Raw genomic sequence first — 17,081 nt, 5'->3', positions numbered from 1 at the left:
GCAGGACATTCTAAAAAGGGAGGAAGAACAGCCAGTTGTCGTGGTGCACATTGGTACCAACGACATAGGTTAAAAAAAGGGATGAGGTCCTACGAAACGAATTTAAGGAGCTAGGAGCTAAATTAAAAAGGACCTCAAAAGTAGTAATCTCGGGATTGCTACCAGTGCCACGTGCTAGTCAGAGTAGGAATCGCAGGAAAGCGCAGATGAATACGTGGCTTGAGCAGTGGTGCAGCAGGGAGGGATTCAAATTCCTGGGGCATTGGAACCGGTTCTGGGGGAGGTGGGACCAGTACAAACCAGATGGTCTGCACCTGGGCAGGACCGGAACCAATGTCCTAGGGGGAGTGTTTGCTAGTGCTGTTGGGGAGGAGTTAAACTAATAATGCAGGGAGAAAGAGGGAAACAAAAAGGAGGCAAAAGCAAAAGACAGAAAGGAGATGAGGAAAAGTGGAGGGCAGAGAAACCCAAGGCAAAGAACAAAAAGGGCCACTGTACAGCAAAATTCTAAAAGGACAAAGGGTGTTAAAAAAACAAGCCTGAAGGCTTTGTGTCTTAATGCAAGGAGTATCCGCAATAAGGTGGATGAATTAACTGTGCAAATAGATGTTAACAAATATGATGTGATTGGGATTACGGAGACATGGCTCCAGGATGATCAGGGCTGGGAACTCAACATCCAGGGGTATTCAACATTCAGGAAGGATAGAATAAAAGGAAAAGGAGGTGGGGTAGCATTGCTGGTTAAAGAGGAGATTAATGCAATAGTTAGGAAAGACATTAGCTTGGATGATGTGGAATCTATATGGGTAGAGCTGCAGAACACCAAAGGGCAAAAAACGTTAGTGGGAGTTGTGTATAGACCTCCAAACAGTATTAGTGATGTTGGGGAGGGCATCAAACAGGAAATTAGGGGTGCATGCAATAAAGGTGCAGCAGTTATAATGGGTGACTTTAATATGCACATAGATTGGTCTAACCAAACTGGAAGCAATACGGTGGAGGAGGATTTCCTGGAGTGCATAAGGGATGGTTTTCTAGACCAATATGTCGAGGAACCAACTAGGGGGGAGGCCATCTTAGACTGGGTGTTGTGTAATGAGAGAGGATTAATTAGCAATCTTGTTGTGCGAGGCCCCTTGGGGAAGAGTGACCATAATATGGTGGAATTCTGCATTAGGATGGAGAATGAAACAGTTAATTCAGAGACCATGGTCCAGAACTTAAAGAAGGGTAACTTTGAAGGTATGAGGCGTGAATTGGCTAGGATAGATTGGCGAATGATACTTAAGGGGTTGAATGTGGATGGGCAATGGCAGACATTTAGAGACCGCATGGATGAACTACAACAATTGTACATTCCTGTCTGGCGTAAAAATAAAAAAGGGAAGGTGGCTATCAAGGGAAATCAGGAATAGTATTAAAGCCAAGGAAGTGGCATACAAATTGACCAGAAATAGCAGCGAACCTGGGGACTGGGAGAAATTTAGAACTCAGCAGAGGAGGACAAAGGGTTTGATTAGGGCAGGGAAAATGGAGTAGGAGAAGAAGCTTGCAGGGAACATTAAGGCGGATTGCAAAAGTTTCTATAGGTATGTAAAGAGAAAAAGGTTAGTAAAGACAAATGTAGGTCCCCTGCAGTCAGAATCAGGGGAAGTCATAATGGGGAACAAAGAAATGGCAGACCAATTGAACAAGTACTTTGGTTCGGTATTCACTAAGGAGGACACAAACAACCTTCCGGATATAAAAGGGGTCAGAGGGTCTTGTAAGGAGGAGGAACTGAGGGAAATCTTTATTAGTCGGGAAATTGTGTTGGGGAAATTGATGGGATTGAAGGCCGATAAATCCCCAGGGCCTGATGGACTGCATCCCAGAGTACTTAAGGAGGTGGCCTTGGAAATAGCGGATGCATTGACAGTCATTTTCCAACATTCCATTGACTCTGGATCAGTTCCTATTGAGTGGAGGGTAGCCAATGTAACCCCACTTTTTAGAAAAGGAGGGAGAGAGAAAACAGGGAATTATAGACCGTTCAGCCTGACCTCAGTAGTGTGTAAAATGATGGAATCAATTATTAAGGATGTCATAGCAGCGCATTTGGAAAGAGATGACATGATAGGTCCAAGTCAGCATGGATTTGTGAAAGGGAAATCATGCTTGACAAATCTTCTGGAATTTTTTGAGGATGTTTCCAGTAAAGTGGACAAGGGAGAACCAGTTGATGTGGTATATTTGGACTTTCAGAAGGCTTTCGACAAGGTCCCACACAAGAGATTAATGTGCAAAGTTAAAGCACTTGGGATTGGGGGTAGTGTGCTGATGTGGATTGAGAACTGGTTGTCAGACAGGAATCAAAGAGTAGGAGTAAATGAGTACTTTTCAGAATGGCAGGCAGTGACTAGTGGGGTACCGCAAGGTTCTGTGCTGGGGCAACAGCTGTTTACATTGTACATTAATGATTTAGACGAGGAGATTAAATGTAGTATCTCCAAATTTGCGGATGACACTAAGTTGGGTGGCAGTGTGAGCTGCGAGGAGGATGCTATGAGGCTGCAGAGTGACTTGGATAGGTTAGGTGAGTGGGCAAATGCATGGCAGATGAAGTATAATGTGGATAAATGTGAGGTTATCCACTTTGGTGGTAAAAACAGAGAGACAGACTATTATCTGAATGGTGACAGATTAGGAAAAGGGGAGGTGCAAAGAGACCTGGGTGTCATGGTACATCAGTCATTGAAGGTTGGCATGCAGATACAGCAGGCGGTTAAGAAAGCAAATGGCATGTTGGCCTTCATAGTGAGGGGATTTGAGTACAGGGGCAAGGAGGTGTTACTACAGTTGTACAGGGCCTTGGTGAGGCCGCACCTGGAGTATTGTGTACAGTTTTGGTCTCCTAACTTGAGGAAGGACATTCTTGCTATTGAGGGAGTGCAGCGAAGATTCACCAGACTGATTCCCGGGATGATGGGACTGACCTATCAAGAAAGACTGGATCAACTGGGCTTGTATTCGCTGGAGTTATGAAGAATGAGAGGGGACCTCATAGAAACGTTTAAAATTCTGACGGGTTTAGACAAGTTCGATGCAGGAAGAATGTTCCCAATGTTGGGGAAGTCCAGAACCAGGGGTCACAGTCTAAGGATAAGGGGTAAGCCATTTAGGACCGAGATGAGGAGAAACTTCTTCACCCAGAAAGTGGTGAACCTGTGGAATTCTCATCCACAGAAAGTAGTTGAGGCCAATTCACTAAATATATTCAAAAGGGAGTTAGATGAAGTCCTTACTACTTGGGGGATCAAGGGGTATGGCGAGAAAGCAGGAAGGGGGTACTGAAGTTGCATGTTCAGCCATGAACTCATTGAATGGCGGTGCAGGCTAGAAGGGCTGAATGGCCTACTCCTGCACCTATTTTCTATGTTTCTATGAAAGGCGCTATATAAATACACATTCTTTCTTTTTTTCTTTGTATTGTAGATAGTGCGTGTGAAAGGTTCATGGGAAGTCCCAGGAGAGCACACATGCTATTCTCTAGAAAGTGCCAGCTCATGACGTGACCAGTTACCCAGTGTTGCTTTTAGTTAATTCTGTGTTTTGTGCCTGGCATTATTGTACTCTATTGGATTGCACACCCACTGATTCTGTGTCACCTTGCCCTTGCAAATATGGACAGCTTCCTGTCATTCCTCTTAAACTCTTCAACACCTTGCTTTAAAATCCGAGACTATTCATGTTCCTTTCCATTTGTCTTTTGTTTCTGCTATAATAGTCTAATAATTTTTTAAAGATGAAGCTAGATAAGTACATGAGTGAGAAAGGGCTAGAAGGATATGCAGGTCAGGTGGGAGGAGGCTTGTGTGGGGCATAAACACTGGCACAGAACAGTTGGGCCCAATGACCTCTTTCTCTGCTTTAAAATCCATGCAACTCCAGGATGACTGGAGACCGAGACAGAACTTGGCATGCTGCTACTCTTTTGTCACTTCACCCAGAACCAGTATTTCTATACTTTCCTCTTTCCTGGTGAGAACTGATTACACATGCAATCATGAGCCCATTTAATTTTGTTAAGATATTTTTTTTTAGTTTGACACCATGCCTAAACTGAATATATCGAGAGTATTGTGGTGGTAGTGATCACATGAGGTAAAAGACCTCTAATTGGCAAGGGCTGCAGGTGCGACTGAATTGACATCCTTCCCCCAAGTGAATTTAACCTAATAATACACTGTTGTAATATTCATATGTTATGCTTGTTAGCATTTAGTGAAAAAAGGTTTGAAGTATTTTTTTTAAATTGTGAAATGTGGTCGAGTTTTTCTGTACATAATTCTATACACGAGTTTCTATGGCAATCTAGCTTCAGGATCCATTCTGTTATTGGTATTCCTTTGTTCCAGTGATGTCTGTTTGTGAAGGGTTACTCTGCTTTTGTGAAGTGAATAATTGCACTGTGCTTTTAACAGTGCAGCTCGTGACTGGAACACTGAGCATTGTTTCCACTTGCAGAATAACATTGACAGGTTGTGAAAATAGCATTACGACAACAACAACTTGTATTTATATAGCGCCTTTAATGTGATGAAATGTCCCTGGGTACTTTACAGGAGTGTTTTGAGATACACAATTTGACACCGAGCCATAAACGAAGAAATTAGGGCAGGTGACCAAAAGCTTGGTCAAAGAGGTAGGTTTTAAGGAGCGTCTTGAAGGAGGAAAGTGAGGTAGAGGTTTCGGCAGGGAATTCCAGAGCTTAGGGCCTAGGCAACAGAAGACATGGCCACCAATGGTTAAACAATTATAATCAGGGCTGCTTGAGGGCAGATTAGAGGATCGGGGCATTGCTTAACCAGGAGCCAATGTAAGTCAGTGAGCACATGGGTGATAGGTGATTGGGACTTGGTACGAGTTAGGACATGGGCAGCCGAGATTTGGATCACCTCTAGCAGAATGTGGGAGGCCAGCCAGGAGTGCATTGGAATAGTCCAAGTTTAGAGGTAACAAAGGCATGGATGAGGGCTTCAGCAGCGGATGAGCTGAGGCAAGGGCGGAGATGGGCGATGTTATGGAGATGGAAATAGGTGGTCTTGCTTATGCTGCGGATATGTGGTCGAAAGCTCATTTCAGGGTCAAATATGACACCAAGGGTTGCGAACAGTCTGGTTCAGCCTCTGACAGAAGTTGGGGAGAGGGATGGAGTTCGTGGCGGGGTCTGAAAATAATGACATTGGTCTTTTCAAGCAGTTGTCTCCTCTCCATCTCCTCCATGCCAGCTATCAATATCCCACATGAAACGAGTTTGATCTGAGCCCAGCTGCCAGTGAGCCTGAGTCCATTGTACATAGTGTGGTCAAGAATAGTGAAAGCGGGACACTGGCACAGTACAGGTGCTCTTTTGAGATAGGAGTTGACATTCATTGCTACAGCAGTGTAGAGGGAGCTTTACTGTGCATCCATCCAGCCTGTACAACATCTAAGTTAAGATTACTCTGTGCAGGCCACTGTGCCAAATAGTTGAAAATATATTCTTCACATTAATGAGTATAATAGCAACAACGTTTGTATATAAGTGCCTGTAACAACAAAATGTCCCAAGGCACTTAACAAGAGCATTATCAAAAAACGTTTTGACACCGAGCTGCGGAAGGAGATATCCAGACAGATGACTAAAAGCTTGATCCAAGAGGTAGGCTTTGAGGAGCATCTTAAAGGAGGAGAGACCGGTAGAGAGTGGCGAGAAATAGGGGGTGAATTCCAGAGCTTGGGGCCAAGGCAGCTGAAAACACAGCCACCAAGGGTGGAACGAATATAAAAAAAAAAAAGGGATATGCAAGATGCCAGAATCGGAGGAGTGCAAATATCTCCCAGGCTTGTAGAGCTGGAGGACGTTCGAGAGATAGGGAGGGGCGACTGATTTGGGGGGAAAAAAAGTCGAGGATTTAAAAAATTGAGGCATTGTTGGACCAGGAGCCAGTATCGGTCAGCAAGGGCAGGGGTGCATGGGTGAATGGGATTTGGTATGAGTTAAAATACCGCAGCAGAGTTTTGGATGAGGACAAGTTTATGTAGGGGATTAATAAAGGCAAAAGTAAACCATTACTATAATTTTGAAAAAGCTAGAGTACATTCGATGTTTTTTTTACAGCAAGATATTTAAAGTAGTGTTATGCTTCCAAGTGCATTCTCTGATACTCAGTATAATTAAATAATCTACTGAGACTACTATACCAGATGTTAGACCTTTTAGATATTGAGTAGGAAATTTAACCCAAGTGCTTGGGTTAAGGGAAAAGCTGAATTAGTTAAGAATGCTGTCTCTGGGAGTTCTCACTAGTCAATTAATGGGCCCTGTGCCATGGACACTTTGTCACACAACCTTCTCCCTTTTGATTTTAGTAAGGAGCACAATAAGGTGTTGTATCAATAGGCTTGTGTATTTATTACATAAATCCTTTTAGACTGATATGATTAAAGTAAAACCAGTTACTTTATCTGGTGTTTAGGGCTGTAATGGAAAATTGCTCGGATTATCAATGAGCTAATTGCATGGTTTTGGTTTATTAGCTGGAGACTGCTATAACTTGTGCCAAGGGTGATGACAATGTAGCAAAACAATTTTCTTTGTATAATTTACACACCAGTTCATCACCAATCTGGCGCTAGCTGAAATAGCCTGTCACATCTTCCTCTGCACCCTTTCATCCCTCAAGTTTGTGTCCCTCTACCTAAAAGCTGCCGTAGGGGACCATCATTTTGGGTGGCACAATGATTTAGTCGCAGCCTGATGGATGGGATGAAAGTTTCCTCTCTGGCAATCTCCTCATAGTGTCAGATTGATGAATGATATGAAAGGTGAAGATGATTTCACGCTGATGCAGTAGAGGATACTCTTGGATTAAAATAGTTTCAGAATAAAACCGAAATGAGAAGGCTGTGAATCTTTGGAATTCTCTGCCCCAGAGAGCTTGGAGGCTGGGTCATTGAATATATTTAAGGTGGAGGTAGACAGATTTTTGAATCGAGGGTTATGGGGAGTGGGGAGCGGGCAGCGAATTGGAGTTGAGGCCAAGATCAGATCAGTCATGATATTGAATAGCAGAGCAGGCTCGAGAGGCCAAATGGCCTACTCCTGCTCCTATTCATTCTTTGTAAAACGCAATGGGTGGGGTGGTTTGGGGGGGGGGGTTGGGGGGGGTTGGTTGGTGGGGGGGGGGGGGTGTGCGAGGGGTGGGGTGGTTGGGGGGGGGTGCGGGAGGGGGGTGTGGTGGGGGGGGTGGGTATAGCTGCTACTGCAGAGCAACTAATTTTTGACCGATATGAACAGAAAATAGTGAATGTATGCAATTCTTGGTACAGTACAAAAAAATAATAATCTTTGTCAGACATTTTCTCCTTTTGAACTCTTAATTGTCCTTGCCTACACATAAGTAAGCATACAGAGATAAACCTATGAGGAGGTATTCAAATTATCAACAAAGTTATCAGAAGTATTCAAACACCATTCAAACACCATTCAAACATTGCACCATATCAAAAGGTAACGAACAGTTGTGATTAGGATTTCAGTAAAGCATGCTGGAGACCATCGAAACTTTTGTCTTGTCTTGTATCCACTTCAACTGGAAAAAAACTTAAAACACAGGCATAGATTTTGTACTTTCAAATTTGAGTTATGTCTGTAGAAAGTATTTTGAGCTGTGTAATATAAGACAAAATACTGATGGTGTTCGTAATGAAAGCAGTTTGAGAGATTAAAACTAGCACAGATTAAAATTAAACCCAGTGAGAACACTTAATGCTGAGTATTTGTCCAGCTGAATAATATGGTTAAAAATTTTTTAATTTGAAATAGTTCTTTGTTAGCTGGTTCATTGGTGGATTTAGTGTAGTGATTGCCCATCTCGTTGCCCTAAGAAGGGACCTGTAGCGGCTTGTTAGGCTGTTTCACATGACATTAAGAGTCAACCATATACTGTGGACTGGAGTCACGTAGGCCAGAGTAGGCAGGGATGGCATGTGCCCTTCCCTGAAGGACAGTTGGTTTCTTACGATTTAAAAAAATTAATTCACGGGATATGGGCGTCGCTGGCAAGACCAGTATTTATTTCCCATCTCTAGTTGCCTTTGAGAAAGTGGTGGTGAGCCGCCATCTTGAACCGCTGCAGTCTATGTGGTGAAGCCACTCCCACAGTGCTGTTCAGGAGAGCATTCCAGGATTTTGACCAAGCAACGATGAAGGAACTGTGAGGTATATGTTCAAGTCTGGATGGTGCGTGACTTGGAGTGGAATTCAGAGCTGATGATGTTCTCGTGTGTCAGCTGCCTTTGTCCTCTAGGTGCGGAGGTGCTGTCGAAGAAGCCGTAGTGAATTACTGCAGTGCATCCTGTAGATAGTACACACTATATGCCAGTGGTGGAGGGAGTGAATGTCTAAGCTGGTAGGTGGGGTGCAGATCAAGTGGCCTGCTTTGTACTGGATGGTGTTGAGCTTCTTGAGTGTTGTTGCAGCTGCACCCATTCAGACAAGTGGAGAGTATTCTGTTACACTCCTGACTTGTGCCTTGTAGTGGTGGAGAGGCTTTGGGGCAATGTTCCCGCTAAACTGTGCGGCCACGGGTCTGAGATCCCACACAGGCCGGTCACGGGTTTTTACATTGTAGGTACTGCGCAAACGCAAAGGTTTAAATGGGCTGCGCAACTGGGGGAGGCGGGCCGCACAGGAGGCATTGCGGTTTACAGAGGACCCTGCTTTGGGGCATCTGTAGGTGAACCACTTGATGCAGAATATCCAACCTCTGACCTGCTTTAGTAACCGTGACATTTATGTGGCTGGTCCAGTTGAGTTTCTGGTCAGTGGTGACCCCCCACCCCTGCCCAGGATGTTGATGGTGGGGGATTTGACGATGGTAATGCCATTGAATGTTAAAGGCAGGTGGTTAGGTTCTATTGTTGGAGATGGTCTTTGTTTGGCATGTATGTTACTTGACACCTCAGCAGAAGCGTGGGTGTTATCCAGGTGTTGCTGCATGCGGGTACAGACCGCTTCATTATCTCACAACACCTCTGGAATTCAGCTTTTGTGTCCATGTTTGGACCAAGGCTATAACGAGATCCAGAGCCGAGTGGTCCTGGTGGAACCCACATTGGTGGTGAGTATCTGGCACTTAACAGCTTTGTTAATGACTCCATCACTTTTCTGATTAAGACGGTAATTGGTCAAGTTGGATTTGTACTCTAACAGCTTGGCAAGAGGTGTGGCTAGTGGTGGAGCACGCCTCTTCAGCCGGGATGTTGTTGGAACCCGTAGCCTTGGCTGTGACCAGTGCTCTCAGCTGTTTTATGTTTTTTTTTTGAGGAGTGAATCAAATTGGTTGAAGACTGGTAACTGTGACCGTAGGCACCACAGGCAAAGGCCAAGCAGGATCGTTCATTTGGCACTTCTGGTTGTGATCGCTTAAGCCGTATATTTTGCACTCATCATTTTGCGGATGGGGAATTCACGGAGCCGCCTCCTCCTGTTAGTTGCTTAATTGTTCACCATCATTCGCAACTGGGTGTGACAGGACTGCAGAGCTTTGACTTGATCCGTTGGTTGAGGGATCGCTTGGCTCTGTTTATAGCATGCTGCTTCTGCTGTTTAGCATGCATGTAGTCCTGTGTTGTATCTTAACCAGGTTGGTACATCATTTTCAGATATGCCTGGCGCTGCTTTGGGCATGCTCTTCTACACTCGTCATTGAGCCAAGCTTGGTCATTTAGCTTGATAGTAATGGAGGAGTGAGGGATATGCCAGGCCATGAGATTACAGCTTTCATTTTTTTCCTGCTGCTAGCCCACTGTTGCTAGATTTATTGAATTTAGTTTTTCAACTTGTCATAGTGGGATATGAGCTTATGACCTGTGGGTTGCTGGTCCATCACCATAACCAGTGCACTAACATCTGTGAATGATGTTGAGTTAAGATGTTTGGGCACAAATGGTGAGTACTGACATTTGAGTTACTGGATCCAATTTGGGATATCATAATGTGCATGAGAGTAGCTAAACTCTGAGGAATCATAGGCTCAAAGTAATATCTAATTGTTCAAAGGTAATGGGTATGGTAGTGTAGTAGTTATGTTACTACTAGTAATCCAGAGCATGGGATTTCAAATCCCACCATGCCAGTTGGAGAATTTGAATTCAGTTTTTTTTTAAAGTAGAAATTAAAAAGCTGGTACAGGTGGAACCTCCCTTATCTGGAACTCTTGGGACCTGGCCTGGATAAGGAATTTTTCTGGATGAGAGGTGGTCACGTGAAATTGGATGGTATAGGTACTGAGCAAGGGGATATCGGGGCTGGCTGGCTTGGGGACTGGGAGTGTAGCAGAGAGATGGTGGGGGGGGGTGCATCACGGGGTCAGGCCAGCGATTTGTGGGAGTCGGCAGCGAGGACGGACTTCAATGTGTTCAATTTGTTCATGTCGGAGTTCTGCTGGACCTTGTAATGGGTAATGAACCAGAACAGAGAGGAGGAGGAGAGCATCTTGGTGGTAGTAGTAATCACAACATAGTAAGACTCAAGATTTAAGAGAGTGAGTGACATAACAACAACTTGTATTTATATAGCGCCTTTAACGTATAGCGCCTGTCCCAAGGTGCTTCACAGGATTATTACAAGACAAAAAATTTGACACCGAGCCATACAATGAGAAATTAGGGCAGACGACCAAAAGCTTGGTCAGAGAGGTAAGTTTTAAGGAGCATCTTAAAGGAGGAAAGAGAGGCAGAGAGGTTTGGGCAGGGAATGTCAGAATTTAGGGCCGAGGCAACAGAAGGCACGGCCACCAATGGTTGAGCGATTATAATCAGGGATGCTCAAGTGCACAATTAGAGGAGCGCAAATATCTCTGGGAGGGAAGGGGTGCGATTATGGGGCTGGAGGAGATTGGAGATAGGGAGGGGCGAGGTCATGGAGGGTTATGAAAACAAGGATGAGAATTTTCATATCGAGGTCTTGCTTAACCGCAAGCTAATATATTCAGCGAGCACAGGGGTGATAGGTGAAGGGGGCTTAGTGCGAGTTAGGACAGGTGCAGCCGAGCCATAAAAGAGCTGGAGCGGCATACCACTTCAACCTCCAGTGCGAGCTGCTCCAAATATGTGATGTTTTTGAGATGGGCGACTGGGTGACGTCATCAAAACCCTGGTTGCCGTTTTGGAGCGTGGGCAGGAACATCGGCAGGGCCCAGGTACAGAGGGGTGGAAGGTCGGGGCGGATGAGCGGCGAGTGTTTGTGGCGAGATGCGGTGAATGTTTATGGCGGAGGGGCGGTGAGAGATCGTGGCGGAGGTGCGACAGATGAGGGTACGGGACCCAGAAGAGCCGAGGGCCCAGGGGCAGCACGGGCCAGCCCACACTGCGATATGTGTGCGCACTAGGTACGTGCAGCAGAGCAGGTCTCCAGTCATCTTGGTTTACCTTTGCCACTGGATAAAAGCCTAGCTCTGTCAAGCCCATGTGGTGGCTGGTGTGCAACGGTAACCGCACGCTAAAAAAATTCACGCACAGGCATCTTCCACCCCCTCAATTGGAGTTCAGGATGGGAACATCGGGTCCTTCATCGAAACACCTGTGAACTCGTGGAAGCAAGTCATCCTCGTGATGATGATGATGATACAGAAAGGGAGATTGAACAAAACCTGGGAACTAAAAAATAGTCCGCATGGATTCTAAAAGTGCTAAGTCATGCTTAACTTGATAGAATTCTTTGAAGAGGTAACGGAAAGAGTAGACAAGGGTAATGTAGTAGATGTCATATACTTGGATTTTCAAAAGGCCTTCGATAAAATACCACACGGTAAGCTAATGATAAAGATTAAGGCGTGTGGAGTCGGGACAAATAGGTGAATGGATAGCAAATTGGCTAAAAAATAGAAAGCAGAGAGGGTAGTTATTCAGATCGGAGGAAGTTAGAAAGCGATGTTCCACAGTGATCAGTGCTGAGACCAATGTTGTTCATAATTTTACATGAATGATTTGGACTTGGGAACAAGTAACTCTATATCAAAATTTGCAGTTGATACCAAACTGGGGTTTTAACGAATGCTGAGGAAGAATGCAGCATAATAAAAGAACTGGGAAGTTAAGTGGCAAATGAACTTTAACATAAATAAATGTGGGATGATGCTCTTTGGTAGGAAAAATAGAAACATCACCTGTACCTTGGAAAGTAAGAAAGTGAATGGGGTAGAAGAGCAAAGAAATATAGGTGAAACAAATAATTGAAAGCAGCATCGCAGGTCAGCAAAGCATTGGGATTTATTTCTAGAGTATAGAATTCAAAAGTAGTGAAGGGCTGCACTTGGACTACTGTGAACAGTTCTGGTCTCCATACTATAAAAAGGGCATAGAAGCACTGAGAAGTGTAAAGATTTACAAGGATAGTGCCAGGAATGAGAAATTACAGCTATCGGGAAAGATTGAACAGGTTGGAGTTTAGCAGAATGAGAGGGGATCTCATTGAAACATATAAAATTCTGACTGGGTTGGATAGACTGGACGCGGGGAGGATGTTTCCCCTGGCTGGGACGTCTAGAACAAGGGGTCACAGTCTCCGGATACGGGGTAGGAAATTTAGGACCGAGAGGGGGAGACATTTTTTCACTCTGTGTTAAACCTGTGGAATTCTCTACCACAGAAGGCTATGGAGGCCAAGTCACTGTATATATTTAAGATTTCTAGACATAAAAGACATCAAGGGGTATGGGGGAAAAGCGGGAATATGGTGTTGAGAGAGAGGATCAGCCATGATTCTATTAAATGGCGGTGCAGACTCGAAGGGCCGAATGGCCTACTACTGCTCCTAATTTCTATGTTTCTATGTTGGGGCTTTTTTCTTTAGGAAAGGGAAGACTATGAGGTGACCCGATAGAGGTCTTTAAAATGATAAATGGGTTGGACAGGGTAGATTTGGAAAGAATGTTTCCACTTGTGGGAGAATCCAAAACTAGGAGCCATAAATACTAATAAATCCACTAGGGAAATAAGGAGGAATGTCTTTACTCAGAGAGTGGTGAGAATGTGGAACTCGCTGTCACAGGAAGTGGTTGAAGCAAATAGCTTGGATGCTTTCAAAAGGAAACTAGACGAGTACATGAGAGAAAAGGGAACGGAAAGATAGGTTGAAAGGCTGAGATGAGGTTGATGGAATGGGAGGAGGCGCGTGTGGCGCATAAATACCTGCACAGGCTAGTTGGGGCGAATGGCCTGTTTCTGTGCTGTATATTCTATGTAACTTGTAAAAGAAATATTTGCATTTATATAGCACTTTTCACGACCTCATGACATTCCAAAACACTTAATTAAATCCTTTTGAAGTGTAGTCACTGTTGTAATGTAGGAGACAGTAGCCAATTTGCGCACAGCAAGCTCCCACAAACAGCAATGTGATAATGACCAGATAATCTGTTTTTAGTAATGTTGATTGAGGGATACATATTGGCCAGGACACCGGGATTTTTTATGTCCACCTAAGAGAGCAGATGAGGTCTCGGTTTAACGTCTCATCCGAAATACAGCACCTCCGACAGAACAGCACTCCCTCAGCACTGCACTGGGAGTGTCGGCCTAGATTTTTGTGCTCAAGTCTCTGGAGTGGGTCTTGAACCCATAACCTTCTGACTCAGGAGAGCGTGCTGCCCACTGAGCCATGGCTGACCCGACTGGTGCAGCTAAGTAGCTTTAAATAACTAGCAATAGTTATTGTTTTTAATTTTCATTATAATTATTCTTAGCCATGGCATTAGCAGCCACAAAATAATTTTGTCTTGGTTAGTTTGTGATACAATCAAACATACCATCTGCATGCTGTGTTTCAGGAAAAGTGACCTTTAAAAGAGTGAATGGGAGGAGGCGGCAAACAAATTTATTGTTGATACTTGATTTAAAAACACAGGTTGAAAAGATTCACGTGCAGTGTTAGATTAGTACACTGCCTCTTTATGCTTTGGACCAGACAAATGGTACTATTTAATGCTCACCATATTTATTGGATTGCAATAAAATGCAAACATATCTCACTTTCCACAGATGTAAAATATGCAAGACAGGTACTTTAGTGCAGGAATAGAATTACATTGCGTGACTGTATCCAAATACTTCAAAGATTATTTGGTTATAAAATAATTCACTTTTTAAATAGATGGAAATAACATATCTGTGATGCTGTATGCACAGGGCAGGAGTGTAGTGACTAGCTGTAGTGCTGAATCTACAGGGGAGCAGTTGCAGTGACTCTTTGTTCTGACATATGTACAGGGGAGCAGTGCAGTGACTATTCTGCCTATGCATGGCAAGGGTACGGTGGCTTTGTTCTGCCATACAGAATAGGCGAGGGGTGTATCAGAGTTGGACATGGGAAGGACATGTTTTCTGTAAGTCAGCCAATTTTTAAATGTTTCCTCCTTGTTGCCAGAATAAAGTGTGATGTGTACTGGGAAAAATGTGTTCTGTACACAGTACTGAATATACATGACATTTTCAATGAATTTGTCATGTCAATTTCTTGGAATTGGGCACAATTATTTACTTTGTGCCATGACTGATGTATTATATAAATTGTGTTCACCATAGCCTGATTGATTAAGGAAGTGATTGAAGATTTATTAACTATTTTAAATCGGCTGTGCAACTATGCTGATAAAAGGCAGGCAGTATAATTGCTGCTGTGATTGGCCGCCACAACAGCGTAAAACCAAATTATGGCCACTCCATGATTTTAGAATTTTCTTTTGTCTTTTGCACATCTCTATTTTAAAGCTGACCATTTTTTAATGTCATTAAATGACAACTTTGTACAACATAACTTTTTTTTTGTTTTACTTTCACATTCGTTAAATGTATGGAATCTGTTGACTGAAGGTAATGAAGTGGGACGCAACAGGGGAATTTTACTGTGCTTTTGTGTGGTTATTTCCCAGCTTTGCTTTTTACCTGAAAAAGAATGCTTGTGTGGTTAAAAAAAAAAATACGTTACCGAATCGCATACTGCACATGTGCTGATTATTCCCATTGCTGAACCGTAATTGTATATCTAGTCATTTTTGTGTTACTGAACTAAGGAGTTACTGGAATTCATTCAGCTATTCATCTCGGCATGCAATTACTCAGCAGCTGACTCTGAATAATCACAGTTTGTAGTGAGTGAGTGTGGATTTTTCGTGACATTGGCAAATAAAAGATCGGGTCAGTGGGCTGAATGAAGGTGGCTTACTCCAGGTCAAAGTCTGACCACTACCAGTTTTTATTGGCTATACCAATAAATAACTTGATGACTCAACTTTTTAACTGGCAATCATTTCAAACTGAAAATATATATCTCTATATATCTCTATCAATAAGAACTATAAAATTCAAATAACGTTGTGCTGCTAATGCTACACTGGCTACTGCACTTCAGATATTGCTGGACTGTCAAGATCGTGACTGGAGCAGGGTCACAAAAGCTGCTGGCGTCGCACCAGAACTTCATGGTAATGTTGGGAATATTCAAGCCGCAGCTGTAACTCAACATTCTATTTTAATCCAAAAGTCTGAATGGAATGCCAAAAACAAAGCTTGTTCGGTCAATGAACTCCTCCCAGACAGCTCTCCCAGCCGGCATCATTGCCTGGAAGCTCCAACAACGAACTACCCATCACTTGTTGGGGAGGGATGCTTGGCACAGGGACGCTTGGCTGAGACAATGGGGCCGAAATTCAGGCAGGCCAAAAAGCTGGTGCACCCATGATTTTTTTTTTACCTCGTTTTTCCGCTGGGAGCAATGAGGCAGCCATCCGATCTATTTTCAGCACTTAGAAGATTTTTTAACGTTGGACGGGAAGTCGGTCATAGTGGGGGCGGAAATATGGCGGTAAATCCTGCTGAGAGGCGGAAGTTGGGGCGGGATCGAGTCTCCGCAGCTGTCACTCAGCGGCGGAGCAGTGGTGACATCCAAGCGAGTGTGCATCACCACGCTCTCTCTCCTCTGTTAAAGGGGAGAGAATCAGGCATTTTTTATCTTCAGCCACTAGGCCACCAGGGAGGGTTTTGACCGGGCCAGCGTCCTGGCACCCAAGATTTTGCCGGCCGATCGGGAAGTCGTCAGGCAAAAATAAACATGGTGGCCGTGGCAGTGCGTCCTCCCCATGAAGGCCCGCCATGCTGCCGGGCCGCGCAGTCAGGAGAAGGTACACCGAGAGAGAAAGCTGTTGGGGGCACTGCACAGCGGGGCAACAATTTTTTTCGCTAAATTTCGGTCGGAGTATTCTGGAGGTGAGGCAGAGCGGCGCTGCGCACTTTGATGACGTGCTTACGGCGTTCTGCAGCAGCGAGGTGGAAGTTGGAACAGGCCGAAAAATCCCCGACCTGAATTTGGGTTGGGGCGGCCAGTGGACTGCAACACGGCAGCCACTCGATTGTGCCGCATGGCCATCACAAAGTGGCGGTAACGGGCCTTATACAGACCCTGAATTTTGACCCCAATAACTTTAAAAAAGGAACTGGGGAATACTTCGAAATATTTATTAAATGTGCATCAGCTAGTTGAAAAACAGAATCTTGACAAAACAATAATCATCAATTAGCTGCAAAAATAATTTGGAAGATAGTTTAAAGATTTTACTTTACTGCAATTGAGTAGAGCTTGTTGAGCCTGCAATTTCTATTCTCCATTTTTTTTTAAAGTTCATAAAGAAGGGTCCTTAAATTTTAAAGTCCACTGAGTGGGCTGTATGGACTTTTTTGCAGCCGCTCCTTTGCTTCTATGGTTCCCTTAAGACTACCATTAAAATATTTGACATAAGGCAAGGTATTTTGCCAGAAAAGCACAGGGAAAATTGGAAAGTCAGCCAACTTGTGCCAATTATCTATCTACCTTTAGCAGATGGTTATGTAGCAGCACCAGTAAAGTGTTGTCTGACAACCATTCTAACAGGGGAAGTGATGAGTCTAACAGTTAACCTGAAAGATATAAATGTCAAACATTTGGCAGAAGAAAAGATCCAGATTGACTCTTGTCTAGTTGTACTTCCGAATATTGTTACCAGGGACTAAACTGAGCA

General features: G+C 44.0%; 1 protein-coding gene across 1 annotated transcript in view; it reads left to right on the top strand.

Annotated features, from left to right (window-relative positions):
* rnf126 (ring finger protein 126) overlaps positions 1 to 17,081 on the top strand; it is a 79,172-nt gene that overhangs the window by 5,174 nt on the left and 56,917 nt on the right. The window lies entirely within an intron of this gene.

This window comes from Pristiophorus japonicus, chromosome 18 (assembly GCF_044704955.1).
Source record: "Pristiophorus japonicus isolate sPriJap1 chromosome 18, sPriJap1.hap1, whole genome shotgun sequence".
Lineage (NCBI taxonomy): Eukaryota > Metazoa > Chordata > Chondrichthyes > Pristiophoridae > Pristiophorus > Pristiophorus japonicus.
The sequence above is the reverse complement of the archived record's forward strand: the minus strand, read 5'-3'. Positions and strand labels throughout refer to the sequence as shown.